This window comes from Bombina bombina, chromosome 6 (assembly GCF_027579735.1).
Source record: "Bombina bombina isolate aBomBom1 chromosome 6, aBomBom1.pri, whole genome shotgun sequence".
Lineage (NCBI taxonomy): Eukaryota > Metazoa > Chordata > Amphibia > Anura > Bombinatoridae > Bombina > Bombina bombina.
This window is the reverse complement of record NC_069504.1, coordinates 739,392,676-739,399,326: the sequence shown is the minus strand read 5'-3', so window position 1 is coordinate 739,399,326 and position 6,651 is coordinate 739,392,676.

Genomic DNA, 6,651 nt, shown 5'->3' with positions numbered 1-6,651 from the left:
ACCTGACGCTCACTGTATCCATCTGTCAGTAAAGCTAGAATTGAACTCTTCTTTTCCTCACTCAAAATGTTTCTTTTCAATTCATTTGGTATGGTCAATAGTTATGTTTTTATTCCAATTACTTTTGATGTACTACTAGCACTGTTTTTGCCACCCAGCTGGTCCTGTTGCAAGAGGATAGTGATGACCACAGTAGTTGTTTTTATACTTTTCCTTATTAAATAAGGTAGAATGAGGTGTGCCTGTGTTGGAATTCAACAGACACAAACACTGGAATGGCTGCCATACATGTAGGAAAGATGTGTGTTCTCTTAATTTTTTTCTACAGCTGTATATATATATATATATATATATATGAGGAAGATGGGTGGTTGCGATGCTGCGGAAGGATACACATGCCCAGCAGTGAGCAGCAAAAAAGACCACCATCTGTCCATCATCCACACCTGTAGCCTGCCCCAGAGTCTAGACAAGTGTTGACGGCTCCGGTAAGAACTGCAGGGAGTGGAAGGAGGGAGCGAGCTAAGGCAGTGACAGCATGGGATGCGGAGGGACTACTATCCGTTACTTCTTGTCATGACTGCTGACTGCTACAATCACGCTCAATTAGAAGTGTGAAACAATATGTAGATTTATAAGGTATTATACAAAGTTACCAATATAATTAACAACTACACAGAGAAGCAGAAGTTTTAGAAGCCAGGTGTTTGCACTCCTGCTCCTCTGTGTAATTGTTATTTAAATGGATTACTTTGTATAATACCTTATTATACTTTATTTATGAAGCGCCAACATATTCCGCTGCGCTGTCCATGGATACAATTCATTTAAATAAAACAATATAAGACTTGTAAGAGACAGGACAAATTTTACAAATGCATATAGGAGGGATTGAGGGCCCTATTCCCGTGGGAACTTACATTCTAGAAGAGTAGGAGGTTGAGAAACAGGAGGTGAGGACTGCAAGATTGAGAAAGATGTTAATACAGAGTTAGATGAGGGAAATGTTAGATAAGTGAAATTAATTTATTATTGAGTTGGGTGGTAGGCTTCCCTGAACAGAAAAGTCTTCAGGGAACATTTAAAGGAAGAAAGATTAGGACAAAGCATGACAGCACGAGGGAGAGTGTTCCAGAGGGTAGGTGCTGCACAACAGAAGTCCTGCAGTCTAGCATGAGAGGAGGTGATAGTCGCAGATGCAAGGAGCAGGTCATTGTTGGATCTTAGTGGGCGGGCTGGAGTATACTTGTGTATTAGAGAGGATAGGTAGAGGGGAGCGGCGTTGGTGAGAGCTTTGTATGTAAGGGTGAGAATTTTAAATTTAATTCTGTGAATGGGGAGCCAATGAAGGGACTCGCAGAGAGGTGCAGCAGATACAGAGCGACGGGAAAGGTGTATCAGCCTGGCAGAGGCATTTAGGATGGATTGAAGGGGGGAGAGGTGGGAAAGAGGAAGGCCAGCGAGTAGGTTATTGCAGTAGTCAAGTCGGGAAATAACAAGGGAGTGGATTATTTGCAGTGCTCAGAAAAGGGTGAATCTTGGAACTATTGCGTAGATGGTTGCAGCAGGATTTAGAAAGCGATTGGATATGGGGGACGAAGGATAGATTTGAGTCAAGTGTAACTCCGAGGCAGCAAACTTGGGGAGATGGGGAAATGGTGATGCCGTCAACAGGGATAGAGACGTCAGAAGTCGGCGTAGAGCTGGAGGGGGGGATAAGAAGGAGCTCACCCTTGGACATGTTAATCTTTAGGTGGTGAGAGGCCATTCAGGAAGAAATACCAGATAAGCAGTCGCTGACATGAGAAAGGACAGAGGGAGAGAGAGCTGAGGTGGAGACGTAGATCTGGGTGTCATCAGCATAGAGGTGATATTTGAAGCCATAACTGTTGATAAGTTTACCCAGTGAAGAAGTATAAATGGAGAAGAGTAGAGGACCCAGAACAGATCCTTGAGGTTCTCCAACAGACAGAGGCATAGGAGAGGAGAAGTCGCCGGCAAATGACACAGAAAAACTTATAAATCTATATATTGTTACACACTTTTAATTGAGTGTGATTGTATACTTGTACTGATTTTTAGGAGATTAAGCAGCAGAGATAAATAGTTATCAAGGAGTACAGCAAAAGAATAGACAATACACTTTCCTAAATAGATATTCTTATGGATCTTTTGTACTCGCTGTACACTTGATAATGGGGATAATCACCTACTTTGTGCTGATCTCAGATAGGTGAATTTTGGATGTGATGTAATTTTGTTCAATATTAGTGGTAATTGGTAATATATTAGAGGTACGAGGTGCTTGTGTAAGTATGTTTTATGCGGTTATAATAAAAGCTAGCTTTTCATTTTTAAGCCCCCCTATTTCTTCATTGCAATATTTGTGGCTGTTGTGTGCCAGATTAATGCACTTTTCTTTCTTTTGTTTTCCTAAATATATATGTTCAGCTAGCTCCTAGTAGTGCATTGATGCTCTGGCGCTGACTTTAACTATGCATTTAATCCCTCTGCCAGAGTTAAACACACGGTTAAATGCAAGCAATAATAGTGCAATAATAAAATGCGCTAAGAGTAGTTTCTTTTTGCTATTTTATATCCCTTTAAGAGGAACCATTGAAGTTAATACAAATTCTGTAAGATTAAAAAAAAAATCTCCAGAAGAGCTGCTCATAGGCTGGTCAGGAAACCCTCCTATAACTGCAGTGTACCTGCAGGAAGATTTAGCTAGTGCAATATCAACACATTCTGTAAGCTGATTTCTCATAGTCCGTGAAGAAACTGAAGCTGAAAAGAGGTTGGATATTCCAACATGACAATGACCCAAAACACACCTCTAAATCAGCCATGAACTACATAAAAAAATGAAAGATTAAAGGACCACTCAATGCAGTACAATTACACCTACTCTGAATTTCAAATAAGCAGTAGATATGTTTTCTGACAAATTTATTATTTTTTCTCCTATTTTCTGGCCCCCTGTATCATGTGACAGACATCAGTCAATCACAAACTAGTATACATATACCTTGCGAGCTTGTGCACATGCTCAGTAGGATCTTGTTCCCCAAAAAGTGTGAATATAAAAAGACTGTGCAAATAAAAAGTGTCTTAAAACTGCATGTTCTTTCTGAATCATTAAAGTTTATTTTGACTTGGGTGTCCCTTTAAGGGTTTGGAATGGTCTTGTCAGGCTCAGGCCCCAGACTTGAATAATATTGACAAATATTATTTCTGAATTAGAATATTTCTGAGTTAGAAGTGTTCTGTAAGGAAGAGCATGAACATATTCCTTAAACAAGAACAGAAAGACTGTTAGCTAGCTACAAAAAACTTTAGGGGCTGTGATTACTGCAAATGGGGGCTTTACTAAGTACTGACTGGAAGGTGCCAAAACTCTTGCCCATGAGATATATATATATATATATATATATTCAATTAAATTTAGCAAATAAATAGTAACTGAGAATTTTTAAAATATGCAGATATCTGTTGAGTTTGTTTATTCACTGCAGAGATTGTGTTTAAAATGCTGCATACAATTGTAATGATAATAATACGCTCAGGAATGTTATTGGTTTGTTAATACTGATCCAAACAATCAACCCAGGAGGACCATTTAACTATAACTGGAGCACAATCAATGTCTCAATGAGAGACATGATATATAAACCAGCAGCCTCTTCTGGGTTTCAATTAATTTATGTGGAATTGATGTATGGCTAATAAAAAAAACTACCAATAAAGGGCAAGATTACGAGTGGAGCGCAAACGTTTGCGCCTGAGTGATAAGGGGTTTATCGCGAGGGTTTGCGCTTGTTGGGCTTAACATTTGTATTACGAGTTGAAAGTAAGCACAATCGCAATTTACACTGGAATGATTACCGCAACTTCAGAGCTCTGGTTACATTACAAAGTACAGTTACACTCATAATAACACTATCTAACAAAAATTATTACAAAAATATTGCACAGAAAAGTTATGAAGGCTCAAAGATAGGAGGTCTTAGGTGTTAGAGAAGAAAAAGGCAGCCAAAGGGCTTTAACATTGAGATACATACATATACATCTCTAAAAATGTATATGTACTGTATGTATATATGTATATATATATATTTATATGAATGTGTATATATATATATATATATATATAATTTCATGCACAAAGGAGGGCACTCACAGGTCTTTCATCTTCAAAAGTATATCTTTATTTCATCATTCACATCACATATAAGTAAAGTCAACGTTTCGGCTATAGTGAGCCTTTCTCAAGACAATCTTAACAAGATACAAATATAGTGTCTCATGCCGCCATTTCAGGATGCTACATTTGTATCTTGTTAAGATTGTCTTGAGAAAGGCTCACTATACGAGCTGAAACGTTGACTTTACTTATATATGATGTGAATCATGAAATAAAGATATACTTTTGAAGATGAAAGACCTGTGAGTGCCCTCCTTTGTGCATGAAATTCTGTTCTAACTTTGAGGAGTCACCCGGGCAATGTATGCAATGTACAGGAGTGAGTGCATACCACCAGTGTAATATGTGTGTGTGTGTGTATATATATATATATATATATATATATATATACATATGTATTTATATGTGTAAATATGTATTTACAGACATATAAACACATAAATACATATGTATACATATAGAGACATATATAGGAGCCCTAAGTAGATGAAAACATGTAAAATCATTTTTATGCAATATTCATATTTAATAAAGGTTTTAACTATGTATTTATTGTAAATATTTCACATTCCAATGTTCTGCACATAGTGAAATATATTGTATGTATTTATAAATAGATATTCCTATATACCGGTATATCTGGATATATCTATACCTATATATAATTTTATATACTGTGTATATATATATATATATATATATATATATATATATATATATATATATATATATATATATATATATATATAAAATCCAAAAAAGGCACTCATTTGTCTTATCCATAAAATGTAGTGTTTATTTTACAAATTTAAAATGGACATAACGTTTTGGTGCCCCCCTCGCACCTTTGTCAAATGCCATACATTGGTTCAACAGGGTGAACCTAAAAACAATTATCCCAATATCAAACTACCCACTTTAAATACCTGGAGAAAACTGGCATTGTTAGTCCCACTCCGTCCACTAATGACGTCATCACTGGCTGACTCCACGTGGCTCGTCATCAGTCGTGGGCGTGTGTTATAAGTTGCTACGGTAACCAATATACAAAACACCCTAGCAACACAATCGATGTGACATAGTATAAAATAATGATTGGGCAAGATCACAGCATATCTAATCAGTATACCACTAAGACCTGTTGGCATAGAGGGGTGATATGTAACAGGGATGCTCAAATATGAGTAATATTAGTGGTATACTGATTAGATATGCTGTGATCTTTGAAATATTTGTATGTTGGGTTAGCGCAAATGAGAATATGCGATCGGGTTTGTGCGATAGTGGGGTGTTATTTTTTTCTTCTTCATTGACTTCTATGGGGGAATACGTGAACGCGCACGCAATATTCTAACTTTGGCTTTTTGTGCTTGTTGGGTTAGCGCAAGAGCGAAAACAGTTTACTTTCAACTCGTAATATGAGCGCAACCTGACGAGCACAAAAAGTTTACTACTAGCGCCATTAACGCTCAAGTGAAAGCATTAATTTGCGCTCCACTCATAATCTGTCCCAAAGTATTCAACTATATAAAAAGTACCTGCCTGCATGTTATCTTCTGCCATTAGCATGGTCAATTGTCTCATTCATCAATGCCCCAGACGGCAAGCAAGTCCACACTGGACAATCATAGATAGTTACATAGACAAGACAAGTACTATTAAGTTCAGCCACACCCAGTGCAAGCAGGTGCATAAAATCCAGCATATAGCCATGAAATCTCCATAGACCAACATTAGCATTACAATGGGCCATCCTGAAGAACCCAGTGACTTTAAACATGGTACTGTCATAGGATGGGATCTTTACCACAAGTCAGTTTGTGAACTTTCTTCACTACTAGAGCTAAAGAAAAAAACAAACAGAATAGTGCAACTCCTTGACAATGGTGAAAACCTTTAAAACAGTGATTTTTTTTGTGGTATTAAAACTAAATATGTCCTATATTTCTGTTTTGTCGTTTTCATCATTTGTTTTTTACATTACACGACATGATTTATTGTGAGATTATAAATATATGTATGTTTTTTTTTAAAACATTTACAGCATCTACTACCATTTTATGCAGGAGACTGATTCTTGTCCTGTTCTGTTTCTTCCTTTCCTATGAGTAACATGGGCACGTTATATACCAATAACATTGTGCCCAGTATAGCACCCTTATCTTATAATAGTTATTTCTCCAAATCAAATATTTTCCAAATCTGATCTGTTTTAGCACAATACTTTATTTATATACTTACCACCTCCCTCTCTCCATGATATCTCTTATAGTGTATTCTAATTCTGAACAACTGTGTAACTCCTGTACAGCACAACTATTCTTAACTTCTCAAGTCTGTCATAAAAACTGTACATAATGCTCATGAGTATCTGCCTCCCAGAACTACTGTTCCAAAATTGTAACAAAAACATGATGGAAATGTATTGTATGCTGTTCCTGTTATGT